This window comes from Bufo bufo, chromosome 1 (genome assembly GCF_905171765.1).
Source record: "Bufo bufo chromosome 1, aBufBuf1.1, whole genome shotgun sequence".
Taxonomy (NCBI): domain Eukaryota; kingdom Metazoa; phylum Chordata; class Amphibia; order Anura; family Bufonidae; genus Bufo; species Bufo bufo.
The window spans coordinates 559,049,500-559,066,331 of NC_053389.1; the positions used below are offsets into that span (position 1 = coordinate 559,049,500).

General features: G+C 46.8%; 1 protein-coding gene across 1 annotated transcript in view; it reads left to right on the plus strand.

The window, feature by feature from the left end:
* The first annotated feature begins 1,979 nt into the window (after positions 1-1,979).
* Positions 1,980-16,832, plus strand: part of GNAI1 (G protein subunit alpha i1) — an 80,829-nt gene continuing 65,976 nt past the window's right edge. The window contains exon 1 of the mRNA XM_040413100.1: positions 1,980-2,504. The gene's annotated coding sequence lies outside the window, so the exon portion shown is untranslated. The remainder of the gene's footprint in view (positions 2,505-16,832) is intronic.

The window sequence follows — 16,832 nt, forward strand, 5'->3', positions numbered from 1 at the left end:
TCCTCAATGCGCCTGCGCCGATGACGTCACATCTACACCCCGGCGCAGGCGCATTGAGGAGCTAGCGGCCGAGTGAGTGGCCGCCTCTCAGTGCACCTGCGCAGATTGTAGATAAGTACAGGAGCGGCGCAGGCGCCAGATATTGAATGAAACAGGCAGGGCCAGCAGAGAACGATTCCGTTCCTGGCCCTGTCAATCACAATGCGGAGGGGGCGTCATTAGGATCGGAGGATGCGGCTGGCTACCAGCAAGTAGCCGCCCTACTTGCTGGTAGCAAGGTAATTTACATATTATAAAAATAGCGTTTTATCAAATTCTACAGAAACGAAAATTATTATTTTACTTATGTATGCAGAGATCTCAGTATAGGGATTATTAACAAAAAACGGTTTAGTGGGCTGACAGAAGCCCTTTAATCCCAACATGTCACATAAAAGTTACCACATGTTCCCATTAAAAAGGGGTCTACAAGCCCTATAACAACCTCCAGAATGCCCAGGCGCCTCCACTGAAAATACTTACCTGCTCCTGGCACGCACGTTGCTCTAGATCACCACACAGCCACCGCAACTCCTGTCACATCTGTGTATAATATAGAAAACCGCGCCGCTTCAACTTGAGTGCAGTTCACACTGAGGGAGACAAAACGGTATCTATCGATGTAGTTTCTCAGTTTTGGTTCCCACTAAAGTCAATGCTCAAATCTAAAGTCAAAGAAGAGACGGCCCCAACATAGTGAAATACCGCCAACTGAGTTTACCTTGTACCGAACCCAAGTTTTGGAAATGTTTTTTTTTGTACAAATTAATTTATGAAGTTATTGCACGAAGTCTCGCTCATCTGAGCCAATACATTCTAATACTGCACAGAGCTCCTGCTCCTTATAGTATTAGAACTAAGTTTTATGCAAATCGACAAAGTAATTAGCTCATCCTAGTACTTAACTGAAACAGAGGCATTAGGGTCACCTGAGCAGGGTAGTAGTGTGGATCTTGGAGAAGAGGCAATATTAGAGGTGCATTTAGAGTGGGGGCATCTGGGAGCTGGGGCACTAATAGAGGTGCACCTAAGGCAGGGTAATAGTTGTGATCCTGAGCAGAGTATTAGGGGGGCCAACTGGAAAAGATGCAATATTAGGGGTCATTTAGAGAGCTAGCGCACTTACAAGGGTGCACCTAAAGCAGAGGCATTGTGGGGACCTAGGGCAGAGTCCCCCCAATGCCACTCTGCAGAGAGCAGCGCCCATTCATAGACCTGTATGAGCTACAAACAAATCCCCTATTTCCCCCTTACAGTCTCCTACAGCTCACTACTGTCACACACCTAAGAAATCAGCCCAGCACCACAGAGGAAGAGTCCTCTCCAGCAGCCAGTTTCGGAGAGCAGGAGGATGGCCAGACATGTTCTCTCCTCCTTCACTGCCAGCAGCACAGGAAACTTAGAAGATACTGTGAGGCCTCCTGTACAATTGACACCAGTAGAGGCTGCATCACTGTGCGATACTGCCACCTAGTGCTATAATAATTATCTCTCCTGAGAAACAAATCATGACTCCTCTGTCTTATCTCCAGGTGCAGAAGATTGGGGGCCTACCAACAAATCCCCCGCCTCCCCTGTAAGCCAGTCCGAGCCTGCATATACTAACTATGGCACACCAACACACATACAGACACGGTAGTGCAGACACAACTAATACTCAAACTCTCAAGTAAAACATGGAGAAAACTGAAGACTGTACGTGGCATACAAGTAACAAGCTGCACCGTCTGGGAGGCAGCACCGTGTGACCTTCACCTCAGAACCGGGAGCGCACTGAGCCGCACACTCACAGCCGTTGACATTCAAATACAACAAGTACGCTTCCTCCGCTGACTGTTTTATAAACACACAGCGTGGTGACGTCAGATCCCTTTAACCCTTTCGTACCCGATCACTCCCCGCCCGCCCTCATCACGGCATCCGGGCAGCGCACATTTCTGGTCCGGAGGGGGTTAAACGGGGGCCGTCTGCACGTCGACATCCAATAAGGAGCCAGAGGCGGGGAACGTCCGCTTGCTCAATCCGGGTACTGTGGAGAGTGGCAAGCTTTACCCTTGGGGTGTAGCCAGAAGGTTTGCGCGTGCTCATCACTCTGTACTGTAGAAGGAAAGAAGCTCAGGGGAGAAGCAGCTGTGGAAGCCGGAGCCTGGGGAGGGAGCGTCTGGCTGGCTCCTCAGCATCATTAGCCCTCATTTACCACAGCGCCTCCCCCCGAGACCGCGCGCACATTCCGCCTCCATAGAGCCGTGTCGCCTGCTGGCCTCCGCCCACCCCGAGCCCCCTGATCCTCGGTGAGCGCCGCCGCTCCCGGCTTTGTGTGTGCGCAGAGTGTCCCGCAGCGCTGTCGCCATGGATGTACGCTGAGCGCGGAGGACAAGGCGGCGGTGGAGAGGAGTAAGATGATCGACAGGAACCTGCGGGAGGACGGGGAGAAAGCCGCCCGGGAGGTCAGCTGCTGCTTCTGGGTAGGTGCTCTCCCGCATTCCCGCAGCCATTGTTGTCGGGGAGGCCCGCATCCATCCATCCCACCCTGTGCGGGCCTCTTCCTGACAGCTATGTGCACTGCCTGGGTGCGGCATTGTCTCTGCCGCTGGATAGACAGGGTGTGGTGGCCCCGGGGGTGCTGAGGGGCTTCTCGGGGGCCCTCCCCCGCTGTCACATCCAGTTGTGATGCTGAATCAGACTGACAACTGCTTGGAGAAAGTGTTAGGGTCTTGAGAATGGTGCCACCCAGGACCAGAGTCAGCAAGCTTAAAAAAGTGGGTGACAACCCATATCGCCAACACTTCAGTCCGCTGTCCTAAAGTCCTGGTCCACAGATCGGCCATCAGGGAGCAGGAAAAGCTGGGTGTCAACTAGTCTGAATAGAGCTGTAACTGATTGACTTATATTCCATGTGGTATGTGGTAGGAGGCAGGTTGCTAGGTAAAGGTGTTCTCCTTCATGTGGGTTGGAGGCAGGTTGGTAGGTAAAGGTGTTCTCCTTCATGTGGTAGGAGGCAGGTTGCTAGGTAAAGGTGTTTCTCCCTTATGTGGGTAGGAGGCAGGTTGCTAGGTAAAGGTGTTCTCCTTCATGTGGGTAGGAGGCAGGTTGCTAGGTAAAGGTGTTCTCCCTTATGTGGGTAGGAGGCAGTTGCTAGGTAAAGGTGTTCTCCTTCATGTGGGTAGGAGGCAGGTTGCTAGGTAAAGGGGTTCTCCTTCATGTGGGTAGGAGCAGGTTGCTAGGGTAAAGGGGTTCTCCTTCATGTGGGTAGAGGCAGGTTGCTAGGTAAAGGGGGTTCTCCTTCATGTGGGTAGGAGGCAGGTTGCTAGGTAAAGGGGTTCTCCTTCATGTGGGTAGGAGGCAGGTTGCTAGGTAAAGGGGTTCTCCTTCATGTGGGTAGGAGGCAGGTTGCTAGGTAAAGGGTTCTCCTTCTTCACGTCTCTGATGTTGGGCTCTTTTGTTGTACTTTTGATATTTGATAAGTTTCCATTCAGTGGCTACAAGCAGAGATCCTAAACTCTGAGGAAATGGTTACACAAACTACAGAGTGTTTCATTGCACATCGAGTAAAGTTGCTGAAAACCTTGCTAGACTGGTGGTGAAGTATTGGGAGCAGTCAGGGCTGTCCCAGCGTCTTGGTGGCTCATCTCCATCCTTGGATCTGAACAGCAATGTGGCTGTAGTTTGGGCTCTTATACCATATCTAACCTTTAAAGAGGTTAGATATCAATGATCTATCCCGAGTACAGGTCAGTTTCTGATCAGTGGGCCGCTGACTTCTGCTTCCCTTGAATATCGAGACCACGCCAGTCTTCATGCTATACCAGGCACAGTGCCGCGCATTGTGTAGTAAGTAGCCCCTCCACCTGCAGACCCCTACTGACCTGATCACCTATCTTGATGTCCTAGATTTAACAGGAATGCTCAACCTGTGGCCCTCCAGCTGTTGTAAAACTACAACTCCCACAATGCCCTGCTGTAGGCTGTTTGGGCATGCTGGGAGTTGTTGTTTTTCAACAGCTGGAGGGCCGCAGGTTGAGCATGCCTAGAAAACCCCTTGAAGGTGTCGTTGACCTTTATAGTTGGTTATCTTTGTACAGTCCTCTCCTGGATTATTAGACCAACTCCTTCAGAATGAAGGCCTGAGGAAGATGAGCTAGTCTTCCCAGGACTCTTGCCCCGGCAGCCCCAGAATGCAGCTGACTTTACCTGGAGAAGTTGCAGCCAGCCAGGTTTTATATCTATAAGAAGCTTCTGGAGGGGAAATATAGGATTACATAGTGAACATCCGTGTGATGCCGTTGTCATATTATGGGGACCGGATTTGCACATCACGAGCATCACACATTCTGTGACCGAGCCCTAATACAAAGGTTCCTGAAGTCCACCAGAAGGAGCCCCTCTATGATATAGGCTTATGTACAGGGGGTTGGCTCCATGAGACCCCTCCTTGGAGTACTGTACTTGATGGGCAGCTTATCAGTATAGTTAATCGGCAGAATTGTGAGCACTAGCTGCTAGTCCTATGGACTGAATTATTCATCATGATCAGCGTAGATTGTGTCGTACTGATGAAGTAGAAGCTGGAGATCCTGTGAGAACATGTAGGGAAGCCAATGCCATCACGTTATGACAGGTGCCGCCTGCCAGGGACATACGAACTGATTTGGGTAATTGCCACCCTTGTGCCACTGTTTTTCCAGGAGTTTGTGGAGGCTTCTTGGGAAATCGCCAGCAGCACATTTCCTGTGTGACCAGGCAGCACTATTTCCAGCATTGTCCTTCACTTTACTCTTTGATTTTCTGGCCCTTTAACGCCTGCAGACAGCACCAAATGGCCTCTTTTCCTGGTGGGGGGGGGTCGCATTTACCTGCCCGGGGTTGTGAAAATCCTCTCCTTTTCCTGCGTCATGTCCTCAGACACATTAGCCATATGTTTCCATATGTAAACTTGTCCTCTCTGAACCATGTCCCCTGTTGTCAGGGACTTTCAGTAATGTAGCATCTGCAGCTATAGAACGTACCTATTTATCTAGCATTTGTAATACGGTGATCCCTCAGGATACAATGCCTCAGGATACAATGTTTCCAACATACAATGGTCTTTTCTGACCCATCATAAGTTGAAACAAGACAACCCACTATGCCTCAGACTCAGATCCAACCAATCAAGGTCACTTCTCTGGTAAAATAGCTGGGTTCCTGACTGCTATATGTAAGGACTTGCTTTATCTGTCTTAGTTATCTGCTTATTTTTCTTAAATCTTCCCTTTCTCTTATCTTGGATGACATTTTAGGCCTTTGGAACCGATTACTCTAGTTACAATGGTTTTAACATACCAAGGTCGTCCTGGAACCAATTATTATTGTAACTTGAGGACCACTGTATTAGTTATTGCAAATCAGGAGCTATTGTAGGCTTGTGACGGCAGATAAGTGGCCCTGTACTCGGCCGTCATCTTGTAGACTTGGAATGGAGGGGGCAGGGCTCGACCACCGCTAAATTCAGATGTCTCCAGAACATGGGTTCAGGACCACTGTGGTAGTGATTGCAGGGGTCCCAGTGGTCGGACCTGCACCAATCTTACATTTATCATCTCTCATGTGTTAAAGGTTATAACTATTGGTCGTGGAACACCCCCTTTAACCATTTGGGTAACCTCTGATATCTAAGCGGCTTTAGCGTCTTGCTCATGGAGTGGTCGACCTGACTTCTGAAGTCTACAGTACTTCCCCCAGTTGGGAGGTCTGTGTGTTCTGCTATATGGATGTGTTCACATAGCATCTGCACTTTACCACAGTGCACCCTGTATTAGAGTTGTTGCAATACCAAATTTTTTGATTCTGTTTCGATACCATAAAAAAGTATTGCGATACTCGATACCACGCGAAAAAATAAACCACTGTTTTTATTTCTTTTTTCTGTTCCGACGTTCACCGCATAGAATATTTTAATATTTTAATAGTTTGGACTTTTCTGACGCTGCGATATGTAATATGTTTATTTATTGTTTATACATTTTATATGTGAAATTTGAAAAGGGGGTGAGTCATACTTAATATTTTGGCGGTTCTTCTGAACTTTTTTTTATTTTTTTTAATTTTTTTTACACTTTTTATTTAAAGGGATTCTGTCCACCAAGTTTTAGGCTATAGAGCTGCGGACATGCATGGCTAGATCGCCGCTAGCATGTCCGCAATATACCTGTCCTATAGGGCTGTCTGCTTTTATTTTCTTAAAAAAGGATTTTAGAGATATGTAAATTAGTCTTGTAAGGTGCCCAAGGTCTGTACGAACCTTCCTGGTGCCCAGCCACGCCCCCCTGTGAAGGAGCCGGCACCGCCTATGTCCCCCGAATCTCCTCCTTTCGTCACCTATAGATTGCCGTAATCTCGCGATGCGCAGTGCCGGTATAGTGTTCCTTCCCTGTGCTGGCATCAGCCCCAGGGAAGGAACTGCGCATGCGCGAGCTCGCGGCAATCTATCGGTGACGAAAGGAGGAGATTCGGAGGCGGTGCTGGGCTCCTTCACAGGGGGGCGTGGCTGGGCACCAGGAAGTTCGTACAGACCCTTGGGCACCTTACAAGACTAATTTACATATCTCTAAAATCCTTTTTTAAAGAAAATAAAAGCTCACAGCCCTATAGGACAGGTATATTGCGGACATGCTAGCGGCGATCTAGCCGTGCATGTCCGCAGCTCTATAGCCTAAAACTTGGTGACAGAATCTCTTTAATACCGTAACTATTTCCCCCCTTAGGGGCTAAACCTGGATTTTTTCATCCCTTCCTATTCACCCTGATAGAGCTCTATCAGGGTGAATAGGACTTTACACTGTCCCTGCTGCTCAGTGCACACAGCATCAGGGATGTTACCATGGCAGCCAGGGCTTCAGTTAGCGTCCTGGCTGCCATGGTAACCGATCGGAGCCCCAGGCTTACACTGCTGGGCCTCCGATTAGAAGCTGCCACTGCACCACCAATGAGGAGAGAGGACCCTGTGGCCACTGCCACCAATGATTTTAATACTGGGGACAGCACATGGATAAATGGACAGCACATGGATGTCATCTGTGAGCGGTCTGCATCCATTAGGCTGGGCCGCAAAATACAGATCCTGTCATATTTTGTCAGTTTTGCGGACAAGAATAGGCTTTTTTACAATGGGCCCCCCAAAAATTGTCGGATGCAGATAGACCGTATCCACATTTTGCGGACCGCAAAACAGTTATGGTTGTGTGCAGGAGGCCTTATTCTGTTAGTATTTTAACATGCCCTTTACTTTTGATACTTGCAAGGCAAGGGGTTTACGTTGGAGCAAGAAAATGCTCATATATAGCAAAAGAATAGCTTGTGTCCGGGTTCAGCCCTGAACTCAGAAAACCCCTTGAATAAACCACGCTGGGCCACATAAGGCTAGTTTCACACTAGCGGCAAGGAACTCCGAAACAGCCTGCCGCTAGCGCACGCGTGCCCCCGGACTATAATGGGGGCGGGCCGGAGTTCCGGCGGCAGCACTGCACACATGCCGAGAGGCGGATGAAATAAAACTACGATTCTCTGGGCAGGCATCGTCACATGACATTTCTTGACTGTCCCCTTGTACAGGCCTCAGTTTCAGAACTATTAACTTTAGAAGACATTTCTGAAACTTTTTTACGCCAGTATTGTTGCAAATTAGGGAGCACGCCATAATTTAGGACATTTCACTTCTTGCATGGCTGGGGCTTAGGTATGGCTCAGGGTTGTGGCCTGACAGATTCACTGTCATTTACACCATAAACTGTTTCATATCTACGTCAGCTCATAGCTGATGTAGACTTGAACTTCTGGCCCACGGACTGCCTGGAAATGCCTGTGCCTTTTATTAAACTTGCCGCATTGTGCGCAGACAGACTTTATACTAAGGCTGGTGTTTGTAATATCTGCTCTGTTCCGTCTTCTTGGCAGGAACGCTCTCACCCGCTGACTTGTATATTCCACAGATAAACTGTAGTAAAGATGTTTGGACACACTCAATCCTCCACGCAGGCACCAGTTAAACGCCTTCACTCCTATGTGGTTATTGTAAGGCAGGAATGATGGGAGTGATAGTCATGCTGTTAGAACTGAACGGGAGATGGCTGTACTGTGGAATCTGCGCTTTGATGAATGTAGCTGCTAGCTGTACATTTTTCTGGCTCTTGGGCATTGTCCTCCTAATGTTTTGTGAAGATGAGAATGTGTTAGAACAGCTTATTTTTCTCTCACATGTTGAAGATGCAACAGATGTTATGAGTTGGCATCAGTGTGTGGCTAGTACGACAGTGAGCATAGAAAAAGCTATCCGCTGCAGCGGCCATAGCGGTATATCACACGCGCGATATGTGTGCACTTCTCTCCTTTTAGAGATTTGTGGGGTCTCAGCACTCTGACATATCAAACATTTTTTTTGAAACGTAGTAAAACTTTAAGTGTGAAGATTTGGAAGCATAGACAGATGGACTTGAAATGATTTGAAAATAACCCAAAAAGTTAAAGGGGTTCTCTGATTTAATAATTTTTTGTCTGTTCAGCTTACGTCAAACACTGCCTTTAGCCCCATATACTTGTTTCATCTTATCAGCATTTACCTTCCCCTTTTGTTATCTTCACTGCATCCTGGCAGGATGTTTACATGACAAACTTCCTGTTTTCATCTGCTTCCTGCTAGGTTTTCAGTCCCAGCATGCTCTGCTTTAACGTTGGCAGGGCTTGATCCACCTAACATGGAGAGGGGCGGTGTAGGGGGGCTTGACTACAGCAGAGAAAACAGTGAGACACGTGGAACAAGTTCCTGATGGGAACAGGAAGTTTTGCATGTAACATCCTGCCAGGATGCAGTGAAGCTGAGATAAGAGGGAGGAAAGTGCTGACATGAAAAACAGGTATATGGGGCAAAAACATGCAGGGTTTGGGGTACTCTGTGTAGATAAAAAAAAAAAAAAATCGTAATGAAACCAGAGAACTCCTCCTTTAAAGTAATTTACACAGGCTGATGATAGACTCTGATCATTGCCCCTTGAAAGCATGTCAGTCAGCCAACAAGCCAGCTAGTTTGCATCTTTTAGGCAGCTAAAACGCTATCCATCCCCTAGATATAACTCTGAGGAAGAGTTTAGAATGAAGTTTAGCTTAAAGATTTGATTAAACCCCCTCTGGATAATTGCCCAGTGAAAATAAAAATAAACGCGCACTGATCTTTGTTACAGAAAATTCTGCCTGTGTAAGATTGGGTTTCTACATTCAGGTTTTCATTTATTGTAGTTTTTAACAAAAAAGGCCAGGAAATGATTATAAACCGAGAACACACATAAAGTAAAGGCTAAGTCTTCTCTTTTTTTCTTTTTCTTTTTGTTGTTGTTGTCTAGCTGTGGCTTCAAAAAACCCATCAAAAACCTAAATGCGAGCGTTAAAGGGATATTCCATTTGTGACAAGTTATCCCCCATTTGCAAAATAGGGGCTAACCATTAGATTGTGAGGGTTGTAGTTATGGGGCCCAGTACCTCTTTGGGACCTCACTCAAGTAATGGGAGCAGCAGGGTCCGGAATGGCAGTGCTGCTCTATTCATCTCTACAGGAGCACGGAGACAGCCGCGTACAACACTCACCTGTTTCCAGAACCCCCGAAGAGATGAATAAAGCGACAGTGCGCATTCTTGACCTGCTGCTTCGTTCATTTCAATGTCCCTGAGGGCTTGTGATAGGTGGGGCGTTCTACCGCCAGGATCCCCACCAATCTAATAGTTTATCCCCTGGGGTAGATGGCGATCTTGGCTGCGACGTGTCGTGCAAACCCTGCCGAATTTTTTCTCCATGATTCTGCGGTTGCGGCAGCTTGTGAGTCATGTTGTCAACCCACTCATTTCTATGGCAGTAATGCTACACAGCGTCTGGGGTGCCACATTCAGTTTTTTCTCACGCGCATGCAAAATACTGAAGAACGCAACGCAATCGCATACAAAACTACCCCACTCGCAGGCAAAATTGCACGATTTTCCCGCGAGGGACCCGATTTATTTATTTATTTTTATTATTATTTTCCACATTGTTACCGGTCTACGCATGCGCAGACTGGAAGGACGGATTCTGGCTTTCTGGTATTTTGAATGCACTAATACATTCCTAGGGGGAAAAATTCAGGCAAGTGTTCTTTTTTTTGGGCCGAGATAAAACCGTAGCATGTTGCGGTTTTATCTTTTTGCCTGATAAGTCAAAAAGACTGAACTGAAGACATCCTGATGCATCCTGAACGGATTGCTCTCCATTCAGAATGCATGGGGAAAGAACTGATTAGTTCTTTTCCGACATGGAGCCCTTTTGACGGAACTCTGTGCCGGAAAAGAAGAACGCTAGTGTGAAAGTACCCTGATGAGGAACATTACTAGGACACATGGAGGGTATGTTCACATGGCTAAAATCTGCCACCGATTCAGCAGCGGAAAGCGGTCATTTTCAGCTGCCAAATCCACAACCAAAACTTGCCAACAGTTTGCCTTTTGATTTTTAATGTTAAAGGGAACCTGTCACCAGGATTTTGCGCATAGAGCTGGGGACATGGGCTGCTAGATGGCCGCCAGCACATCTGCAATACCCAGTCCCCATAGCTCTCTGCGCTTTTATTGTGTTAAAAAAAAACATTTTGATCCATATGCAAATGACCTGATATGAGTCCTGTGTCCGGAGAGGAGTCCAATTTTCTGAGCGCAGCACCGCCCCGTGTCCTCCGAATCTCCTCCTTGCCGGCTGACGTCACAGAGCTGGAGCGCCGAAATCTCGCGATGCGCGAGCTAGCTCATGCGTAGTTCGTTCCCTGTGCTGATGCCAGCACAGGGAATGAACATGATGCCGACACTGCGCATGCGCTAGCTCGCGCATCGCGAGATTTCGGTGCTCCAGCTCTGACGTCAGCCAGCAAGGAGGAGATTCGGAGGACGCGGGGCGGTGCTGGGCTCCTTTCCGCTTGACTCATCTCCGGACACAGGACTCATATAAGGTTCATTTGCATATGGGTCAAAACGTTTTTTTTACACAATAAAAGCACACAGAGCTATGGGGTCTGGGTATTGCAGATGTGCTAGCGCCATCTAGCAGCCCATGTCCCCAGCTCTATGCACAAAATCCTGGTGACGGGTTCCCTTTAACCACCTCAGCCCCCAGTGCTTAAACACCCTGAAAGACCAGGCCACTTTTTACACTTCTGACCTACACTATTTTCACCGTTTATTGCTCGGTCATACAACTTACCACCCAAATGAATTTTACCTCCTTTTCTTCTCACTAATAGAGCTTTTATTTGGTGGTATTTCATTGCTGCTGACATTTTTACTTTTTTTTGTTATAAATCTGCTGGTGAGATAAATATCTTGGTCAAATGCCAACTTTGTATAAAAAAATGGGAAAAGTTGTCTTTTGCCAAGATATTTCTCTCACCCAGCATGGGTATATGTAAAATGACACCCCAAAACACATTCCCCAACTTCTCCTGAATACGGAGATACCAGATGTGTGACACTTTTTTGCAGCCTAGGTGGGCAAAGGGGCCCATATTCCAAAGAGCACCTTTCGGATTTCACTGGTCATTTTTACAGAATTTGATTTCAAACTCCTTACCACACATTTGGGGCCCCTAGAATGCCAGGGCAGTATAACTACCCCACAAGTGACCCCATTTTGGAAAGAAGACACCCCAAGGTATTCGCTGATGGGCATAGTGAGTTCATGGAAGTTTTATTTTTTGTCACAAGTTAGTGGAATATGAGACTTTGTAAGAAAAAAACAAAAAAAAGAAAAAAAATCATCATTTTCCGCTAACTTGTGACAAAAAATAAAAAATTCTAGGAACTCGCCATGCCCCTCATGGAATACCTTGGGGGTCTTCTTTCCAAAATGGGGTCACTTGTGGGGTAGTTATACTGCCCTGGCATTTTCCAGGGGCCCTAATGTGTTGTAAGTAGGTAAATGACCTGTGAAATCCGAAAGGTGCTCTTTGGAATGTGGGCCCCTTTGCCCACCTAGGCTGCAAAAAAGTGCCACACATGTGGTATCGCCGTATTCAGGAGAAGTTGGGGAATGTGTTTTGGGGTGTCATTTTACATATACCCATGCTGGGTGAGATAAATATCTTGGTCAAATGCCAACTTTGTATAAAAAAATGGGAAAAAGTTGTCTTTTGCCAAGATATTTCTCTCACCCAGCATGGGTATATGTAAAATGACACCCCAAAACACATTCCCCATCTTCTCCTGAGTACGGAGATACCAGATGTGTGACACTTTTTTGCAGCCTAGATGCGCAAAGGGGCCCACATTCCTTTTATGAGGGCATTTTTAGACATTTGGATCCCAGACTTCTTCTCACGCTTTAGGGCCCCTAGAATGCCAGGGCAGTATAAATACCCCACATGTGACCCCATTTTGGAAAGAAGACACCCCAAGGTATTCAATGAGGGGCATGGCGAGTTCATAGAATTTTTTTTTTTTTGGCACAAGTTAGCGGAAATTGATTTTATTTATTTTTTCTCACTAAGTCTCCCTTTCCGCTAACTTGGGACAAAAATTTCAATCTTTCATGGACTCAATATGCCCCTCACGGAATACCTGGGGGTGTCTTCTTTCCGAAATGGCGTCACATGTGGGGTATTTATACTGCCCTGGCATTCTAGGGGCCCTAAAGCGTGAGAAGAAGTCTGGAATATAAATGTCTAAAATTTTTTACGCATTTGGATTCCGTGAGGGGTATGGTGAGGTCATGTGAGATTTTATTTTTTGACACAAGTTAGTGGAATATGAGACTTTGTAAGAAAAAAATAATAATTTCCGCTAACTTGGGCCAAAAAAATGTCTGAATGGAGCCTTACAGAGGGGTGATCAATGACAGGGGGGGTAATCAATGACAGGGGGGTGATCAGAGAGTCTATATGGGGTGATCACCACAGTCATTGATCACGCCCCTGTAAGGCTCCATTCAGACGTCCGTATGCGTTTTGCGGATCCGATCCATCTATCAGTGGATCCGTAAAAATCATGCGGACATCTGAATGGAGCTTTACAGGGGGGTGATCAATGACAGGGGGGTGATCAGGAGTCTATATGGGGTGATCAAGGGTGAATAAGGGGTTAATAAGTGACAGGGGGGGGTGTAGTGTAGTGGTGCTTGGTGCAACATATTACTGAGTTGCCTGTGTCCTCTGGTGGTCGATCCAAACAAAGGGGACCACCAGAGGACCAGGTAGCAGGTATATTAGACGCTGTTATCAAAACAGCGTCTAATATACCTGTTAGGGGTTAAAAAAATCACATCTCCAGCCTGCCAGCGAACAATCGCCGCTGGCAGGCTGGAGATCCACTCTCTTACCTTCCGTTCCTGTGGGCGCGCGTTCACAGGAAATCCCGGCTCACGCGAGATGACGCGTATATGCGTCGCTGAGCGCAGGGCTGCCACCTCCGGAACGCGAATCTGCGTTTAGGCCGGTCCGGAGGTGGTTAAAATCTCCACCGTGTGCACGCAGTGTAAAATGGTAGACAGGTTCAGTAGCTGATTGAGAAATGCCTGAGAAGTGACTTGTTACTTGGAAGCAGATTTGATTATGGATTTCATAGAAGTCAGTGAGGAAGCAGAGAAACCTCAACCAAATACTCTTCTAACGCTCTTGTAAAAGCTCCTCTAAAACCTCCTAAATTGCAAATCTGCCACTAAAACATCCTGTTTTCAGCTAGTAAGCTGCTACTGATCTGCCGCTGATTTAGCCTTGGCACCAAGAACCTTCTCTTGCATACTGTTGCATTTAGTATCATTTCTACCAGTTTGAACACCCAACCTTTGCATTCGTAGATTTAAGGAGGACCCGCCACCTCTCCTGACACGTCTGGTTTAGTAACAAATTGTACTCCTTGTTAAAAAAAAAAAAAATATTCTGAACCTTTTTAACGAGGGTAACAGTAACACCTGGTTGGCAATTTATAGTAGGGATAATAGAGGCATAGCACAACATACATTTGTAAGAAAAGATCCTTCAAAATTGTTACCACATGGGCAATGCCAGTAGTTTTCTAAACCAGTAATGCAGGAGAGGAGACTCCTCTTCAATATCCCCGTTATAAATTGTAACTAAGCAGCATACCATGCCCGCGCTGATGCCAGCGTATAGCATCTGAGCACACCGGGCTAGTTGTGGTTATAGATCTGATGTATTCACCAGTATCAGAAGAACATCACATTGCTCTTGCAGCTGTCTCTTGGGACAGCAAGTGAGAAACCTAAATAATAATTAGATGTGTTTTCTGCCACGGACTGTTTGTATGATCCGCAGCCGCCACTTTACTGATGAGTGTCAGAAATTTTCCATGTTGGGGTTGAGTAAACGTTTCCAGTAATTCAGGTTACTGTGCAAGCTGTGACACATTCCTGCGCTGCTGCTTTCATCCTGCATGTGTATTGTACCGTTCTCGTACACTTGAATTTAAAGGGGCTGTCCTAGAGTGACCATGTATTGCCTGTCCACTACACGTGCAGCAAGCACAGCAGCGCCGCAACAACAGGACACTCTCCAGTATCAATCATCAGCATTCCTTCTGAAAAGGACATCCAGGAGAGTGCACCAGCGGGCTCACGGTGCCAAGGATACAGACTTGATAAAGGGGTCCTGAGTACCCCGAAACGCGTTGTCTATTCTAAATAAAAAATCTCGTATCCAAGCTCGGGTTGTGATTTGCGCCTTAAGTCCATTGGCTCGCCGCACGTATCCAGTGCAGACGAGACCTGTTTTTATATATCACAGGTCCCAGTGGTCAGACCCCCACCGATCAGGAGGTCCCATGTCACCCATTTGAACTGAGCTGTGGCCGAGCATGTCTTACTGCTCCATTCAGAGTTTATGCTACTACCATATATCGCCGAGTACAGCCATTAGTTCAATCCAGCAGCAGTGCGCATGCTTGACTGTCACCTCATTCAAACGGAGGAGACCAGACCCTCATTCTTGTAGTCAGTCGGACCCCTGACTGACCAGGCACTTATCACCTAGCGTGTTAGATAAAGATTTTGGAGGAGATTTATCAAACTGGTGTAAAGTTAGTTGAGCTGTAAAAAATGAACTGAGGTATCTGGTTGCAATGGGCAACTAAGCCAGTTCTACTTTGCACCAGTTTGATCTCCCCCTGTATCTTGTGTGGTATTTGTTTCAATTCTACTTTTTTAAAGGGAACCTGTCACCATTAAAATGCAATGTAAGCTACAGACATCAGGTTGTAGAGCAGGAGGAGCTGAGCAGATTGATATATAGTTTTATGGGTGAAGATTCAGTAAAACTTGTATTTTATTCATTTACATTTCTCCTCGTTCTGGGCTTTGAAGTTAAAGGGAACCTGTCATGTGGATATTTGATTATAATCTAACTAATTATATACAATCATTAACTACTAAAAAGTACCTTAGATGTATTCACTTACTGGTGTGACAGATGGTTACCTCATAATATACACACAAAGATGCCGCATGCTAATGAGCTGATTGGAGTCCAGTGTGATGTCATTGAGTCCAGCGTTTATTTAATTCAGAGCTATAGCCACTCCCCTGCCCACCTGCTGCTGATTCATATGGAAACAAACTGTCATTCAGCAGCAGGTAGGCGGGGATTGTCAGGAGCTCATGAATATTCATGACTCATCATTATCAGCTGGAGCTTTTCAATACAAGATGTTGGCAGATTGACTGGGTCAATTAAAGAAAGTGACCCAGCATTGTGCTAAGAGAATCAGTCACTTATTTATGTTGCCCTTAGTTAGGACATCATAAAACTGGTGACAGGTTCCCTTTAAGGAGGCGGTCCTATCAGTGACTGACAGCTATCTGTGTATACACAGTCATAGAGGAAGGCTGTCAATCACTGATAGGACCGCCTCCTTGACTTCAAAGCCCAGAACGAGGAGAAATGTAAATGAATAAAATACAAGTTTTACTGAATCTTTCCCCATAAAACTATATATCAATCTGCTCAGCTCCTCATGCTCTACAACCTGATGTCTGTAGCTTACATTGCATTTTCATTGTGACAGGTTCCCTTTAAAGGGGTTATCCCATCTTAGACAATGGGGGCATATCGCTAGGATATGCCCCCATTGTCTGATAGGTGCGGGTCCCACCCCTGGGACCCGCACCTACAAGGTGAATGGAGTGGAGAAAGTTGAGGAGGGCGCACTGCGCATGCGCAGCCGCCCTCCATTCATTTCTACGGAGCCACCGAAAATAGCCGAGCTTGCTCGGCTATTTTCGTCGGCCCCATAGAAATTAATGGGAGCGGTGGCCGCGCATGCGCACTGCGCTCCCATTCACTTCAATGGGGGAGGCGGGGAGCTGCGCCTGGTGGTGGGCGGCCCCCGGAAAACCCGGGGTCCTCCAGCCACAACTCTTCCCGGCTCCGTTCTCCTTGTAGGTGCGTGTCCCCACCTCTGGGACCCGCACCTATCAGACAATGGGGGCATATCCTAGCGATATGCCCCCATTGTCTAAGATGGGATAACCCCTTTAAGCCCTGTTCTTGTCTTACAAGGGGCATCATCAATGGGAAAGTGTTAGGTACATGTTCAGATGACCATTAAATGGAAGGCTGGAAAAGTCAAAAGCAAGTTGGCTATAATATAGGAATACACTGATCAGCCATAACATTAAAGCCACCTGTGGTAAAGAAGTATTCTGGGTCAAGCATGCACTCTGCCACAACATTCATCTCTATGGGACCTGCGGAGTGCTGTATTCTGCTATCTATGGCATGAATAGAGCAGAAGTGCACATG